Source organism: Lates calcarifer, linkage group LG9 (genome assembly GCF_001640805.2).
Source record: "Lates calcarifer isolate ASB-BC8 linkage group LG9, TLL_Latcal_v3, whole genome shotgun sequence".
In the NCBI taxonomy this organism is placed as follows: Eukaryota; Metazoa; Chordata; class Actinopteri; family Centropomidae; genus Lates; species Lates calcarifer.
Genome location: NC_066841.1, coordinates 4,203,644 through 4,222,465, shown reverse-complemented (window position 1 = coordinate 4,222,465; position 18,822 = coordinate 4,203,644). Strand labels below are relative to the sequence as shown.

The 18,822-nt window shown below is 38.4% G+C and overlaps 1 protein-coding gene across 1 annotated transcript in view; it reads right to left on the bottom strand.

The window, feature by feature from the left end:
* Window positions 1–9,615: 9,615 nt before the first annotated feature.
* igsf9a (immunoglobulin superfamily, member 9a) overlaps window positions 9,616–18,822 on the bottom strand; it is a 50,482-nt gene continuing 41,275 nt past the window's right edge. The window contains 1 exon segment of the mRNA XM_051072790.1: window positions 9,616–17,582. The gene's annotated coding sequence lies outside the window, so the exon portion shown is untranslated.

Genomic DNA, 18,822 nt, shown 5'->3' with positions numbered 1-18,822 from the left:
TTCAAATCACTTGATTTCTTGCTCTGTAGAAGCCTGTGCTTAGTTCACTGAGGTTTCTAAGATCAGTATGAAGTAAATTAGTCTGGCAAGCCATAGATTGTCACAGAGAAGGTCAAATAGAGCCCTGTCCTCCTTCACTGGGAGGGCCCTCACGTCCTCCCTCTGTCTCAACGGTGTGTCCATGACCCTCCTGCTGAATATCCACTTAAGCACAGTAGAACAACAGGTGCTTCGCCTCTGCCTTCCATCTTCCTGCACCATCCTCAGAAAAGCCAAGAGAGACCACTGGGCAGGTCATTTAGGTTCTCTGTTTGTAATAGAACCCATTTGTTCTCAGTTGCCTAGAAGTTTATGTACTGAAAATAGTGAGCAGCTCACCTCAGCTGGGCATTTTTCCTAAGGTTATTATTAACTACAACCTACATAGCTTTATGCAAAATAATAATATACCATTTCAACACCAAAGTACCACAGTGCCTCTTCTAAACATATTAAATAACATTTGCTTCTATACTGATTCAGGAAAGGTTAGTCCTGAAGTTTCTGGGGCTAAATACAGACTGATACTGTTCTGAACAACTATACACATTCAAAAAACGTGGGAAGGGCCATTTGTTATGGTAGTTAGTTGGTCCATGTTGTATCGACAGGTTTGATTTAATCACCATAAAATTTGGAGTCCCTCGGGATTCAATTCTTGGGCTTCTGTTTTTTAATCCTTACACTTTGGCAGAGGAAAATGCTCATTTTTGATTGTAATGCAGGTGTCTGTTCCTCTGACAGCCAAAAAATCATATAACAGGAGATCTCACACAATGATCTGGTCAACAGTTTAAAAACTGTGCACGAGACACATCAAACTGCAGGTAATCATAGCAATAGTACTTCTGCTTTGTTCTACAATATATAAATAAAATCCTAAATTAACATAAGATCACTAAACCATCAAGTTATCATAGCCTTGAGCTGCTGAAGTTGAGTCAATGGATAACAGTATTGTCCCTCAGCTTAGTTCAGACCTGTACAGCTTTGCATTTTAAACTATATTGATTTTTAATATACCACAAGGGCAAATCCTTGTGCAGTGTTTGAAATCCAGCTCAAATTACCATTTGTATCCAGTTGCTAGCTAATGGCTTTGCTCCTTGAATCTTGAGGCTGTTGGAAATGAAGTGGCATAGCACCCAAAACAAAAACACTAAAGAGATATCATTTGATTTACTTGCAAAAAAATATTATTTTAATTTAAGTTGGAATTGAAAACAGACAAAAATAAATCTATTTAGCAAGAACAAGTAATATTAAGACTAAAGGCTTGTATTTAATTAGACTTGAATCAAAAACATGTCAGGTTTATGACAACAAATAATGTTATGGCAGATCATGAACAAGTGATACTCTATCTATCTCTATCAATTATAAACAGAACACCACTACACATAAACCAAGTGTAGTGAATTAAACCACACAATAAAGCATACACACAAGGTGCCTATGCTGCCACTCAGTCACCCCCCTGACGCAGAAAAACCCCACATCTAAAATAAAACATTCAGTTGACTTAAAGGCATGGTACAGTCTCAGTCAGGGGGAAACAGTGGCTGGCTCCTCTGGTAGGGTCTAGTAAAACACATTAACGTACAAAAGGAAGCTTTGCAAGAAACATTTTTCCAAAAAAAAAAAGCAAGGTAAAAATACATAATATACCTTATTGAACTGAACTTGCTGGAACACAATAACCTTTCCTCAGAGCATGCAGTGACTAGAATCTATATTCTAAGAACATGTGACTAAAACATCTCTGTACTGCTTGTGCATACTTTTTTCTTGACTGATGTGTTTAAACAGTCACTCCAAGTTTTAGTCCCACACCAAACAGGAAGAGTCTGACAAACAACACACTTTTCTTAAACAAATGTAACAAATTCTTAAACAAATTTAATACAATAAAATAAAAGAAATACACTGTAGTGTAACAGTTCCACTATTGAAAGTTTTTTTTAAACAAAAGGAGCCTACCAAATCAAACACCAAACAAAGGCTGGCCTCAGCTGCTCCCTCAGGTGTTTCTCATATCTGGAAGACCCAGGTGATCTTCCCACCCCTTTTTATAGACCCTGCCTCTTTGGCTGGGTCCTAATGCTAGACCTCTTCCCTTCCACTCCCTATGACAGACAAAACTTTTTCATGTTAGTTTTAAACCAATGAAGCCTGCATAAACCAATGGCTGGATGGGTGAGGGATGTTATTGTCACTGTTATGCTTGTTACTTTCAGCAGTTGGGAGATTTCAGAGTTAAGAGGCTGCATGTTGACTAATATTACACTGAGCATTTAACTTTCATCTTTAGGTATATTGAGGTCATTTTCTTCTCTTTAGGACAAACTGTGCAGTTCAGGTGAAGGAGAAACAAGGGTGTCAACTGTGTCAGTAGAAGGGAGAACTTTAAGCTCTGTCCTGTTGATATTTTTCTCTGGCCCAGCTGTGTTCCTTTGTTAGATTTTGTAAACCAGACATCCTCGATTTTATTGTGTCCAAATGGAATGTTTTATTTAAATAACTTTTATACTCTAATATTCTCACTGCCACAGATTTGAAATATTCAGACAAACTTGTTGAATGCTCGATGAATACAAGGAGGGGAAAGAAAAAGATTTTATTGATGCCACAGGTCTTCATTACTTTTGTCTTCACCACAACAGACAACAAAAAGCCACCATGGATTTTCAAGCTGCTGAAATGCTGCTAGAGTGCTAGTTAACAGTGTGTGTCATACCTCCTGCTGAGATGCTGGCTCCCTCTGTGCTGCCTGGCACACTTTGGTTCTGGAGATGCTAATGCAACAGAATGTGGCAGTGAGCACGACGTCCTCATGACACAATGTGCCAATTACTGTAAACTTAGCACCCTCATTACCTTTCTTGCCCACTGCTGGAGCGCAGGTATCTCAACATCTCTGTGCTGCCTTGAAAGGATTGTCTCACTTTGTACTGGGGGGGGGTTCAGTAACAAGGTATCTTTTTAGTTTATTACTCTGAAACTCTTATTGCTTAGAATATATTCACAAATCATATATTGCAGCTGTTTTTCATATCTTGCCATGGTTCACCCCAACAAGACTATGTAAAGAAATTTCTCGTTCTGCTTTGACATTGTGTGCAAGCTGAAATTGTGAAATCATTCACAGTAATGGCTTCTCAGACCGGTGGGAGTATTGTGTACTGTATATTTAGATATGTAATTTAAGCCTCAAGCTCAAGTATGGTGTAAATCCAAGTGTAGTCCCACCCACTAATCTTATACATTTGTTTATTTTTGAAACTTGCCACCTTCCCCCAAACCCACCAGAATCAATGATAACAGAAGTTAAGAATATAGCTATGGATCTGTGAGGCTTCATTCTGCCTTTTCTCAGGACAATATGTAAACAAAGTCATGGCCCTGACTTTGAGAGGTTGAACTTCTGGTACTGCCCAACTAATAGCTACGTTTCTTGTTGAGTGGGCACATGTCCCTGTAGGAACTGAAAAACATTGACCCTCATAAACATGGCAGATGGTGTCAGCCAGCCATATGGGGCCCATCTGAGAGACTTTAGCAAGAGGCACATATAAGCTTGGTGCTCACACAGTGCAACTGGGACAGAAGAGATGGGCACCCTTCAGAAATTGAGACACCAATAAGTGGCAACAATGAAGAGCCATCATGCCCCACTTCAACTGAGACTGCATGAAGCAAAGGAGAGTCAAAGAGTCTGGGTCAACATAAGTGTGTGGGCACAAATCTGAAAAAAATGTCCACCTTAAGCAGTATCGAGCCCAAGCTGATGGGATCCTAGCATTGCTCAGACTAACTTATCTAACTGTGAGATGGGTCATCAGAGGCCAACCTTACAAATGAAGAGCCACTGGGTTTGCCAAATCTGCCCATGAGAAGTCCACCCTGTTTGGCAGTTACAAAGGTTGACCCTGCACCAGCTGGATCAGGTCTGGGAACCATGACCAACCTGGCTAATATGGTCTAGCAGATCTAGCTGCTTAATGACCCGCCATGTCCTTGTGGAGGACTTGGATAATGAAAGGAATAGATGGGATAGTGTATAAAAAGCCTTTTGGCCATTCTTGTGACAGACTGCCGTCCTAACTCATAAGGGAAAACCACTCCAAGCAATGGGCTGTGTCTGTTGAGGTAAACAGATTGACCTGGGCTACTCTGTATCAAGCTCAGATTTGGGACACCACCTTTTCAGATGGATGCGAAGAGAGTTGAACCAGCCTTGCAAGAGACGAGCCTGTGACAGGCCCAGAGGAATCACCACTGACGCTGTCATCACCATCAAGCCCAGCAGTTTCTGGAACTTGTGAGCAGAGCAGTCATAAGCTTCCCTAGACAGAAGTGATTCAAGGTACTCACCAAACCCCTCTCCAACAGGAGTCCAACAGGCTGTCATTGCAACAGAATTGAAGTGGATACCAAGGAATTTCACCTGTTGCTGAGGATCCAAGTTGCTTTTCTGCCAGTTCACTGTGAATCTTTGGAAATCAATATGGGTCCTCTCAGGTCATAGACATGACTTTGTTTAGATAGACTCGATCAGGCTTTCATTCTGAAGGAAGGCTTTCATTCTGTTCAGAGTGAGGTCAGAGTGAGGTTAAAACAGATCTTGTATTACTTTTGTGATTGATATCTTTTAAACCTCTCTCTTTTCTTCATTCAATCCTTGAATTCCCCAAAGAACTTCTCCCCTCTTAACACTGGCTGTTTATTGATGTCTGTTCATCTACAACAGTGCATGAAAACTAACTGAATTAAGACAATACCTGGTCCTATGATGATTTCCTTGTTGCTCTTTTTTATCAACTGCACAGTAACACAATGCTCCAAACTCACACTGTCACCTGATGTCTGTTTGACGACTGTGACTGCCACAGCATGAGAGTTGAATTTCTTAGCAAGACATTGCGCTCACTGTTTTTCAATGTATGGTCTGTTTACTTTGCCATTACCTTGTCTAATATCAATAATAACAATAATGCTTTGTGTAAGGGAAGTATCAAGGATGTGAAAAGCTCTAATAAAAGCTTTTGTCCACCCACAGACTCAGCTCCCTCTCCATCACATCATAATTATGACTGTGATTGCTCAAGGACATTTTTGAAAATATCCCTGAAGAAGTCTTGTGCTCAATTTCATTAGTGGTTCCTAGTTTAATCCTGTAGCACTGCACCATATGAATTATCTGTCAGTGGTGCCAAATGGCTTTTGTCCCTGTTTGAGCCAGCAGAGCAGTGCCAGCTATAGTGCAGATGAGGACAACCATGGACAACTTTGACTAGTAGAGATTGTACAAACTGTTACAGGCAGTAGTTGTAGCAGTCTCCACTCAGAATTCCCTCTTCGACGTTACACTTGTTTGATAAGAGTAGTGTCCTCAACTGTGACGTGTCATGGACTGAAATCTGTTGCCTTTTTTGTTTGATGTGATGTGAAAACCCAAGTGACAGAAGTGTTCAAAACACTTAAGAAAGACAGAAGAGTCAGACTCACAGGACAAAAGTGATGGACAAACTCAAACACTGGAGGTGATGGAGGAACTCAAAAGCAAGAACGGACAAACTCAGACCACTGTAGGGATTGACAGCTGGAACCTGTCACAACCTGTCACATCAGCGAATGCAAACGACAACAGATGCCAGGCTTCATTAAACAGGACGGTAACAACATCAGACAAATGGGGACACCAGTGAAAGGTAACACCGATGAACAATCAGTTACAAATGTCAAACAAGAAGACAACATACCAAAGCAAAGAAATACAGAAGTGCAGATGGAAAGGAACAGTTAGATATGACTTAAAATGAGAAAGCAGCACACAACATCACTATGCTGGCACGAATGGAGCTCGATAGACTTCAGCACACTAGACTGATTGCATTCACTTTTTATCTAATTTGTTGTTTGGCCAACACTGTCGACCCCACTAACCCATTTGTAATCAATTTGACTAATGGAATAATCTATTTGTCTGAAACAGTGAACATCCATTGTGTAAAATAGCCTATTGACGGCTGTATTTGGAGGTGAAAAGAGACAATTTACATCGTAATCATCATAGTTTTTACTTAAGCACTCAGGCTTTGCATCAAAATCTCTCACAGAGATCATAGAAAATGTGTGGGTTGTGATGCATTTTCATCCCTAGACTTGCAATTATAAAGTATGAGGCAACAAACAAGGTGAGCCTTTGTGCATTCCTGCAGGACATTTTGCTTGTTTGTGACAGCTCACACTGACAGCACTGCCTTTTCTGTCACATTTGGCATCACTTAGTTTACATGTGGCATTGTTGTCTTTAAAGTTTTGTGTGTGTGTGTGTGTCTGTCTGTCTGTCTGTCTGTTGTTTGACACTGTTAGCAACCAACAAATTCCATTTCATTACACAGTATAGATATCACAGGCAAAGTCAAACCACTTGTCAAGGACGATCTCTTAACACATGCTCCCTTGTCTGCAAGCAGAGGCGTTCTGAGGGATCTATAAGACAGGCGAATCAACAGGTGTAATATGGAGATTGTGTGGACATGTGATGTTGTGCAGCTGCTCTGAATGAAATGAACAGCTACAGGCAGCATCCATCTCATCTGATTCAGGGAGAGCTGTCATGGGAGTGACAAGTCACAAGGGATCACAGTTACACCTTAAGCTGGGAACAGACCTGAGGATTATTGAAACTTGTGAAAACTAAACACCCCCATATGATGATTTATTTCCACCGAGATACACTTTTCTTAACAGTCAAAGAACAGCTGACATTGAACAACTGAGAAAATACAAAATATACTTATATCACTGAAAAACACGCTCATCTCAGGTGAAATAGCCCTGTCTCCTGTAAATTTACCTGTGCAAATACTTTTGAATTGTGCTCACTGGCAACCTCTACTTTTTGGTTTTTTAATCCATGAAGTGTGATGTTGTCACAGTGCAAAGAGGTTGAAAGGAAGATGTTCAATTTGCTCTATGGTTGCACACTGGAGACCGAATGATGACTCTTGATGAGAAATGATGTAAGTCTTTTCTTTCATCCTGAGGGGGATAGGAATTTCTGTATATCAAATCATTCTTTCACAATCCATCCACCATCCAATAATTGTTGGGATATTTCAGTCTGGATTAAAGTGGTGGTTTAACAGAACAATGTATTTGTTAATGTAAACTAGTTGTACATGAAAGTCATCTTTAGGAGACAGGGTTGAATAGAGAATCACGACAACATAAATAGTAAAGTACAGAGATAAAGGTGAGTTAATTTGTAGGAGCAAGGTGAACTTCAGTGCACAGCTGAGCTGTGGCTCTGCACTGAAACCTGTCTGGCAGTTTTTGAAAGTGTTATTAATGATCCCATCAACACCTGTAATGATGATGGCCCCAATTCCAGTTGTAAAAATCAAACATTTTTCAGATACACTTAATGAGAATGATAGGCCTCGACTGGATTAGAGGGCAAATTGTGAGATCTTTAAACAAAACAGTGTGAGATTTTTTTTTCCTGAAGGTCAACTTCAACAGGCCCAGACCTAAGTTGACCAGGTCCAAATTGTTTCATTGATCGTGATACCTCATTTACTTCTAACAAGCCCAACTACTGCAGCCACATATTTTCATGCAACATTCTCCTACCCTTACACTATCTTCAAAATCCCCTTCAATATGGGACCACAAACTCAGAGTCTTACATTTAGCTTATCTGAAAGCACCTTAGAAAACCCAGATTCTGTATCATAAGACTCTGATGCCCAATGTTGATCCATTTTCTGACATGACCTTCATCCGTCTGAGTTGATTTGCCACATCTTTTTACCCTGGTGGCAGCATGTACCAGTGACACTGACTTGACCAGTATACTGATACATTCCACTTTTTGGTTTTTAATGACTTCTACGTCTAATTGATCTTCAGTTCAGTATTACTCTGGAACTTGCTGGGCCTGACTCCTGCAGTTTAAGCTGCTGACTATCATTCAGTTAGCAGTGGATTATAACTGCCTGCCAAAGTTACACAGTGCAAGGCGTTCAGGATGCTGAGTGGAAATGACAGTAGCACCATTGTTTTTATTACCAGTCAGTGTACCATCAAAATGGTTTTGAAGCTGTTTTTTTATGGTAACATAGTTATATGATGTCGCTTTAAAGAAATAAAAACAAGCCAGAACATTTTTTCCCCCTGTAGCAGAATAATAATAGGTGCAGCCAAATGTGATTCTGTCACGACCAAGATGCCAAGTATTACAAATATGGCTAAATATTTTCATAATGAGGATTAATTACTGTACCTTGACTTGTGTTCTTTTTGTATAGGAGACAAAGCAGCCTGCCCCCTTAGCTGTACTATTGCATTATTATCTGACTGTGCTATAATTAAAAGACACATTTGCCAGGTTTACAGTCATAATTACTAAGGAAGTGTGAAAATGCCCACTCAACTAGTGTAGATACGGAGGAGCAATTCAGCTTGGCTCTGTGTTTGCTCTTTTATTTTATTCATTGTGAGCGTGTTTGTCTGTTTGAGGGGGGTCCATGTTAGAAACTTTTAATTTGAAATTCATTAGGTGAAAATTACAGGGTAAATAATCCTTTTCATATTGTGCGTCTTCTTGAATTACTTGATGGACGTGAGAGTATCACAGTGATTTCTGGAACAACAAAGAGGGTTTGTCAGGCACCACATAAAGCACACTAACTGTTGAGCACAGACTGGAGAGGCTTATTATGCATCACTGTAATGAAGAAAAAAGTCAGTAATCATGGTAGAAGTGGTAATGATGGTTATATTTCATTTCTGCACAAAGGCATTTCAGTTTGTGGAGCCACAGAGTTGCCATATAATATTTACTCTAAGTATTAATATAAATGGTGCTTGTCACTTAGAACATTATTGCTAGTTAAATGAAAAGTGCTTACAAGAATGTGTGTGTGCGTGTGTTCTTTGGTGTTTTATGCTCTGCACGTCCCCTCCAATAAGTAGCGAGGGTATATATTTAATATGCCAGTTAAAGGGCTTACCTGCTGACATAGTATAACTACTGTGAATTCAGACCATCTCCAGTTGTGATCCGAGAAAATTACACCTAGTCATGATCACAATGTTAAATAAGATGGAGAAAAGCAGACAAAAAAGGAGCTGTATCATCTGAAGCTGATGAAAATGAAAACCATAATATCCAAAAACCATAAATTCCCCTTTTTGGAAACTTTCAAACTGAAGTCTACAGTTTCTCACCATGTACCTCTATTTGTTTCATAGTTTGAAAATAAACTTTGATGAGTCATTTCTATGATGGTGAGCACCTACAGTCTCCCAAAATAGCACAGTTTTCAAAGGGTTTGGATCAACAAAGTCCCATTGATTTTGAAAGTATTTGTGTATGCAAAACACTCAAAATGAGCAAAGGGGAATACCAATCAGTTTAAGTATTCATGTTATTTCTTTGCTCTAGGAGAGTTTGATCAATATTTGTGAACACCTTTCATCCAGTGTTTTCATCCAGCTTTCATCCAGGTAAACACTGTGATATAGATAACCTGTAAAGTTGCTTAAGAGGAAAAAATCAGCACCTAAGTTCAGGTTTATTTATTAAAATATGACAAAAAATAAGTACATACAGTGTTACTGTGTTGGGCTTAAAACTATGATTAATGTTGGGAAAACAGGAGAGGCAGTGGAGGACAGAGGATCAAAGAGATTTACAAATATATCATGTAAAGAGACAGAGAATGCATTTTTTTTCTGAAATATGAGACCCTGATTCAGGGAGTGCATGTAAGTGGTATTTACCCAACAAGTGTCTCAGAGTTATCATTTTACATCACACACATACACAAAACATAAAAAACTAATAAACTAAAGCTGTATTCCAATCGAAACCTACAGATGCATCATCATAATCAAATGTTAACATGCAAATCTTACAGTTTGACATGACAAAACATAACTTGAAAACTAGACCAAAGATTTAAAAACTATAATTCTTCATCCAAACATAAACAAGAACAGCACCTAACAAAAAAACTGAATCAGTCTAAATGTTTATTGACATATTTTTCCTTCTATTGTGTTATTATATTGTTGTTTTTGTAAACATTGTTGCAAACTTGGCTGCAAGTTTGAGAAATCACAGGAACGAGAGCAAAGCAAACCCAGAATTGTATAATAATTTACAAAAGCAAACAGTACTCACAAATATATGCTTGATCTTAATAATATACATCTGTATATCTTATGTTTTAGAGAATATAAAATGTATATATTTTATTTATACTAAAAAAAATAATTAGCATACTTGGAAAGGGAGACCAAACCTCAAAGGCTTTAGCTACAGTTATTTTAGTTTATAAAAGGAGAGCTACTTTCATAACAGTCTTATATATATGTATATTTGTCAAAAATCAAAAACCTGAAAAGTGCTTCAATAATGTTGACAGGCCATGTGAAAAATTGGGCTCAATTATCCTTTTCTACTACTGGAGTCTCAAGGAAACACAAAAACCACCCATTATAATAAGGTCATCAATGAACAGGCTTTGTAATCACTGACAGAATAAGAAACTCTTACTGCAAGGTTACCGCTCATGGGATAAGAAGAACACAGATGTTTTTCAAAAAGTCTGTCTCTTGGACAAAAGCCTAATTAAAGCGAAACAGGGGTTAAGAAAGATTCTGCTGTACTATAAAACCAATACAGCAGAAGAGAAGTCATTCTCTCCCCTGATGCTATTATTTCCACACTCTGCTGGGAGGCATTCGTTGAGGTAATTAACTTCGCTGACATGTTGTGAATTCTTGCCTCTCAGACTGAATGCTGGATGTGCAGATAGACTGATTGAAAAACTCCCATTTGGGTTTCAATCTTTAAATTATCCACGTCCGACCATATTTCTACGGTAATATTGCTGATAATCACTCTAATTTTACACTTGGCAGGAGATAATAGTTGCAGCTTATCCCAAGCAACAAGCACTAACTGCCTTCCTCATTCTTTCTGCCATGCAAAATAAATTACCTGCTGTAGTCCACTTGAAGATGTAAAAACACAAATAATTATGAATGTCTGCAAGGTTAAATGAAACATAAACGACTGCATCACAGTGGAACACAATATGACAATGTCACTGAACTCCCACTAGAAACCTATCGTGTGTGCATTTAATGTGTAATCTCTATGTTGTAGTAACTCCTCAGGTCGTTTATTGAAAATTTTTATAATTTGATTATGATGTTATCTTGCTATTTCACTGTACAATACTTTGTCAGTCTTTGTCAGTTGCTGATCCTTTTAATGTTTTTTTTCGGTGAAAGCAGCTGCCTGCTGTGGCTGAAAACAATGCTATGAGAGACGTGAGTGTGAATCGAAACAGTGCATTTTCAAGCCAGACAGCTAAACAATTAGCTGAAACTCACTATGGAGCTCTATAGCTGAGGGGAACCATAGACTAGGGTGATCATTTTTTTGTAGGGCATCACTATGAACAGCTCTTTTTACATTGTCTTCACATGGTCATATAAAAAATATCAATTATAGCAACAGCCATTCATTGTTTTTCCGCTACTACCTATCAGTACAAGAGTTTTGTTGTTAGTGGCGGAGTCCGCCATACAAGATTCAACCTGCTTTCATACGTACAAAGTCATAGGAAACAGTGCAGCATGTAACCCACTCGATGCTAATGAAAACCCAACATTTCCTACTGCTGCTGCTTCACCAGGTGCCTGCCTCAACAGATAAAACACAGGCTGGCTTTTATTGTGAAACACAATATGTTTGTCACCTAGGTCAGTGCTGACAACAATCATTCATCAGATATGTGTTTACAAGGTTTTTTGTCAGCACGAGTTTCAAATATTGTAGCAAGTTACAAAAAAAGAAGGACCAGCCGCAGGTCATCAAATTGCTTTGTGTGGAAAACTACACCTGCTGCATAAAATCAAATCACAGTTGCTCATGGTGCGATGGAAATGGGCCAATTATTGACTGAATTCTTCACTAAAACAACTAACAAAAGTTTGTTTGGCTGTAACTGCTCAAGGAGCATTTACCCTCCTCCAAAATTTACAGATTACGACTTAAAGTTACAGTTAGTCTAGCTTTAATTAAGCTTAACTTTGTGTGGCATTTGCAATAGCATAAAGGATTCCAACCCATATATAACAGGATTGATCTCAAGCTGTCATTGTGTCACTTCTTGTACGGAAAGCTTAGAAAAGGAATGACAAACGAAATGAAAAACCTACAAACTGAACTGAAGAAAGTGCTGCCTGAATACCAGTGAATACAAAGGTGTTAAATTCATAGCATGCCTGCATACTGAAAAACAAAAACAATTGTTACCTGTCGAGGTGAACTACTGTTTTGGCGTTTGAATGCCACGAGTGTTCGCCTTTGAAATAAGCTGTTGAAGTATTCCGTGCCCCAGCTGCACTTGTACACACTCATTACTGCTTTCAGTGGTTTGCTCTCAGCATTGTGAAAACTCTACAGCCACAGACAGATGAGAAATACGTGTTTGTCCCACCCCATAATGTCTGATGTCAATGTGATATAAAAGTCTAAATAAATGGAATTGCAGAAGATTAAAAAAGATGACTGTGACATTACCTCTGATCGTTTTCTGGGGATAGGGGGTTGTCTGGTGCTGCGGTACTAATACCATTAGTATAATTGGGAGCCGGTTCAAATGTAAGACAAGTATTTTATCAGTCAATGAAGTCAGCTGCCCACTCTGTGTCAAAAGAGCAGAATGGAGCTGTATATCTCTTCACCATCACAGATAGTTTCTGTGGTTTACACTGTGTAAAAGGAGCAGAGTGAGGAGAGAGTATCTGTTGCTGCTTTGAAAAACCAGCAGACAGACAAAGGAGGTTAGTCAAAGGAGGTGTTGATTCAGGTCTGCTTTTTGAGCATCGCCATTGCTGTACTTGAATACCTTAATGTAATCCAACAGGAGAACACCACAACAGACCTAGAAAACCCTTTTTCTCAGTCAGCTTCTAAACACTGAGCAACTGGCTCCTATGAGAACAATAAACAATTAACAATTCATTTCAAAGGTAAAACAGTGTTGGTAATTTCATTTGAGAGCTTTCTGTTTTTCTTGTTTTTCTCTGTTCTCTTCTCACTGGTTTGAAATGGGCAGGGCTCAGTTGGAAAACTGTGATGCCATACACTTGCACCAATCAGGGCTAAGCAACATTTGAATTAAAATCTGATGACAATTGGTGGGTTTTTGGTTTCTGTGTCAAATCTGATAAAATTACACCCATGCAGTCCTGATGAGACCAGTCATGTAAATATATAAGAGTTCCAGTTATTGAGAATTTAAGTCTTTAAATTTAAGAACTTAGTATCTTTATTTAATGTTCTGTAAATTTAAGTTGTAGAGAAATACTTATGATTTCAAGAAAGGTTTCAGGGGCTTTAAGAAAATCTGGGAATGTATCAGTTTTAAATTTAAAACTGTGTGAAAATCTGATTTTGAAAGAATAATAAAAACAAACAAAAAAAAAATGAAAATGATGACTATACATTGAATCTAAGAACCCTGGAGAGGTAGTTTTATAAAGACACTAATATTCACTCAGACTGATTTAATTTCTATAAGAACAAAAACTTGCCATGTTAATATTTTGAATAATGTTATGACCACATAATTGTTTTAAATACAGAGAGTCCACTCTCGGAAAGTTGACATTCACTTTCATATAGACAGTTAAGTCACTAATTCTGACGAGTGTCGAACAAAGGTAACATAGAGTCAGTTAACCATATGGGTAAACTTCCAATATGTGTATGACATTTCTTTTCATAAGACCTTGATTAGTTTCTAGCTTTGAGAATGGCATCCTGGCATTTGCAAATGATTCATTCACTGCTTAATGCTTAGTGTGCTTGCTTTAAAGTTAATCCCCCTAAGTACACAAAATAACTGAAAAAGGCAGCAGAATAACAATCAGTTTTATGAGGCCACGCTCTTGTCCACATCTCTTTGTGAACAGGTTTCCTTTGTGATGTTTCATTCTGTTGTGCTGTTGTATCCTGTGGTACCATTTATCTATTCCTATATCATCTAGTGTTTTTTCATACTCTCTGCAAGATCATTTCATGATTGAATCCTCAAGACTATTCAAAATACAACATACCATAGTTCCCAAGAGATTTATGTTATTCGTTTTTTAGCCCTGACTGTCAAAAATGGGCAGAATTATTTCTTTAAAAGTATTATATCCAGTATACATTTTGCATACTTTTCCATGTTTGATGTACTGGAAACACAATATTTAGATTCAATTTCAAAAACATAGGCAAAAAAGTAGTGCTGACTACAAATCCCCAGAGCAGCACGTGGGGTTTGATCATTTATGGACTGGAGGTACAATATGTGTACACCAGGAAATGAAAATGTTCTACAGAAGTGAAACATTGATTTGCAGTAAATGTAGCCTCTATGAGTGAATTTCAATTATAGGATGGATACCCCACAATGCTCTGGTACACTGTAGAGTTCTGAGTTAATTATTTGGTTGACTAATGTGAAGGCCTTGAGCTAGAGCAGCAAGCAAACCCCATTTTTCCTTTTTCCTCCATTGTTCACAACAAAAAGAGAACATGAGGCATAAGCATGTTTCTCTCAGTAGGTTTGGGGCAGTGGGGGCAGAATCATGGCTGAATAGTCACTGGGTTGATTCCTCAAGCACTAACAGCAACTATCTTGATCTAACCTGGGATGTGGAACCTAAGGAAAATCATCACTTTCAGTGTGTCCAATTTTCCAGTATCAACATGTATCACAATACAGAATAAACAGTGGCCATCAATCTACATTCAGTTATCCATAATGACAAAGTGAAAACATGTTTTTCAGAAATCTTTTGCAAATTTCATTAAAACTCAAAAACTGAAGTTTCTCATTTACAAAAGTATTCAGACCCTTTGCTGTGGGAAAAAATGGACTGATGGGATGCAGTTTAGAAAGGTTTATATCTGTGTATATAAAGTCTCACAATTCTGTCTGCATATTAGGACAAAAACCAAGGACCCCTCTGTGAAAAAACTTTGGCGATGCATAGGTCAGGGCAAGGGTATAAAACCATTTCTAAAACTTTGAGTGTTCACAGGAGCACAGTGGCCTCAATAATTGTGAAATGAAAAAAGTATTTTCCTAGAGTTGGCCATCCTGCCAAACTGAGTAAGTGGCATGAGGCCCTGATCAAGAACCCAACATGCACTCTGAGCTTCAGAAGTCTTCTGCAGAGATGGGAGAACCTGTAAAGGATGACTATCTCAGCAGCACTCCATCAATCAGGAGGCCAGATTTAAACCCTATAGAACATTTGTAGGCAAACCTAAGCATGGTAGTTCACAGGCACTTCCCATCCAAACTGATGGAGCTTAAGAGAATCTGCCAGAAAAAACTGCCCAAGTTCAGGTGTGCAAATTTCTATTTTTTCTATTTTCTTTTTTCACTTTGTCATTATGGGTTTCTGAGTGTAGATTAAAGGTAAAAATGTCAATTTTATCCTTTTGAAAATAAATATACAACATGATAAAATGAACAAAAAGTGAAAGGGTTTGAATACTCGCAGAAGCCACTGTATACCACAAACAAAATAATCAAATCATGCTGGATGCAAATTAACTGTGTTCTACGGTTATGCCTGTTAACAAACAACACTCCTCACACATGTGAGTGCTAAGTCACACCAGAAAGTAGCACAGCAAAATTCATTTGCACTTTCTTGTCAAATCGTTGGTGCTGGAAGCTTGGTTAAGTATCAACAACAGCACAGTGGCTACCATTGGTTGTGGCAAAGAGAGGAAAGCTCTGTCTGCACTGCTTCTGCACTGCTTACAGGGGTCATAACTGAAACTACTAACCCCTATTTTTATATATACAGTATTGTCAGTGCATTGTATTTTTAACCCTCCTGTGATCAACTCTGCAATCAGAAACCTGTCTTGAATTGGGCAATATATATAGTATAATACTATATCAATTACATACAACAATGGAGTTTAACTGGTGTGAAGCATTTGTGTTTGTCTCTTTAGGCACTTCCATATTATTTAGCACCCAGTCAGATACATATTGGTCCTAGTTTTCCAGATAAAATTACAACTTGGATGCGAACAGTGTTTTTTATATGATGAAAACTGAAACTACATTAATTACCCATATAACATGAACACAGCTTAGAGCACCATTCAAATTTACTCCACCTCTGTAGGTGAACCCATCACAGGGACGCCATTGAAATGAATAGACTTTGGTCTGAATGTTTGCTGTTATAAATACAGTTATGACAGAACTCTTAGCCTTAGAAGGATGTGTTGACATGCCCTCCAACAAGGAAGGCATTTAACCACTCAATAAGTACCACTGTTATCTTCCAAGTGTCTATGTGTGAGTATGAGGCAGGTATAGTCAGGAGGAAAAGGCAGTAATCTTTCTGTGAATTGACCCTTGGCAAATCAAAGTCAAAATAAAAAATACTAACTCATTTCTGTTCATGTCTATAGAAAAAAGAATAAGCAAAGACAAACCCAACAAGTTAAATTCTTCAATTACCGAACATAATTAGAGGTCTTGCTTCACTGAACAAGGAGACAGCCTGGAGAGGAAACTTGGGCTTTCATCCAGACTGAGTAGATGTTTGGATTCCAAAAATTCACTGTATTTTAAGGATGAAAAAGTAGATAATAACCTCTGTTGGGAAATTATACTTTGAGGAACAGTAAGCAAAGCAGTAACAGTGTAGCACCACCTTTTATACTCTATTAATCTTCCTTATTTATTGGCATTTCATAAACACCTCTTTTGTTAAATTCATAGGTGATTGATGATATCTAAAAACTTAATCACCCACAGCCTGAACCAGTCACTTGATGATGACTGAGATCGTTTTGTCCCTTGTGTGGCCACTGAGTCATCCCTGGATGATGAATGCATATCAAACTACATCAGAGAACGTGGCGAATTCATCTACACAGAGAGATGTTTTGATATCAGCAGATTGGCAGACTGTCTCCAACGAAAATGTTGAAAAGAGTGATGATGACAGGTTACAAAGTGAAGCCAACTTTTAAAGCTATGCATCAGGGTGATTCTGTGTCTCCATTACTTTTACTAAGACCCGTATGTGTTGAAAACTATTATTTTTTAAGTGAAGCTTAACAGAGAGACCAAACAGAACATCCCCAGAAAAGCCATTCTGTGCTTTTGCTTCACCCCCTTTTTTGGTTTCAAAAAGGAAATTCAATCAATCAGACAAAAGCTCACTTTATGCCACATGCACTTTTTGTCGTCTTGTGATGCGAGTCAATAAGTGAAAGGACACACCAGTGAGATGAGCCGAAGGCTGGCGCTGTCAGAACAGCACAGTGTCTGGTTCTGGCTCAGCAGAGCAGCTGCTTTGATGCCCTGGGAGGAAAGACAGCTGAGTGCAATTTTTCAGTGCCTTAGTGGAGCACTGCATGCTGGGAAGGCTACGGCACGGAGGAGGCTTCAGCAGATTCAATGAAGGAAGCAGGCCTGTGGGTAAAAAAGAAACTTGTGAAAATTATCTTTGGGTTTTTCTGACATTTTACCACAGATGTAATTATATTAAATGTCTGTGCCCCGTTGGTTTCATCCCCTCCATTCTGAACTCCCACAGATATGCACCACTCGCAGGTTAAGGGTTGGATATTAAATATTGGCTTCTGAGTGCAAATGCAGGTTAGCTTGTGAGTTAATTCAAAGATGTCAAAGAGTGAAGATATGTCTGACCTTCCTCTTAATTTGTTCTTGAAAATACATTAACAAATGTCATCTAGGTCATATTCAAAATTTAAAAAGTGTTCCAGTAATGACATGTTAAATGTTGCTCTCTACCACGCATAGTACACCACTGCAAGCCACTGAATTTAGATCTTCAAAAATAAAACGAACAAAAAAATGATGGCAAGATAGATGGGATGAATATACATTTGAGTCTGCAAGGACATTCACCTGCATTTTGTGCAGGGGGACCAAAGGCTAAAATTTGCTCCCAAGCCTAATAGCTGGTTGTCCAAAAAGTCTGTGCTTCGGAGGCTGTTCATTCTGATGTTGCTGAAACATCAGAATGAACAGCCTCCGAAGCAAGGAGGTCGCTGTTTGTTTCCAATTTAGAGCAGTTAATGTTTTTTGTTTTTATTTTCTTCAACATGACCACAATCGTTTTATAACCTAAAAAAGTAGTTATGTCTGTAACCATGATGATGAAGGTCACCTAACATCAACAAAATTTTTAACCCAAACCATGACATTTACCTTAACTATAGAGTTGTCACATCATAAAACAGATTTTTTTTTTTATCCCTTATTTGTAATGGTTTTAGAAAGCACAAACAAATGATCAGATCAGAAAATGCTTAATGTGTGTTTGCTTAAAAAAGCAGTTACAAACAACAAGCAAACTAACTGAGCAGTTGACCAGCAACTCCTGAGTTCTAGAAGCTAAAATCATTGTTTTTATCAGTGGAGTCTGGTAGTGATATCACATTGGATTCTATCTCTGTAAGAATCCTATCCATAATGTTGTCAGACAACAATATGAGAAAACAAGCAGTTTTGTGAATGTATTTTGACATGGTCAGTAGCCCTATAGGTTTACATTGCAGCTGCTGGGCATTCTGCCCCTGCTCAATACTGCACCACTTCCAAAGATTATTGTCCCTATCAATCATTTAAACCCAAAAACATGGGAAAATAAGGCCCAGGTTCTAAAATCCTTGAGTCAACTTTTCAT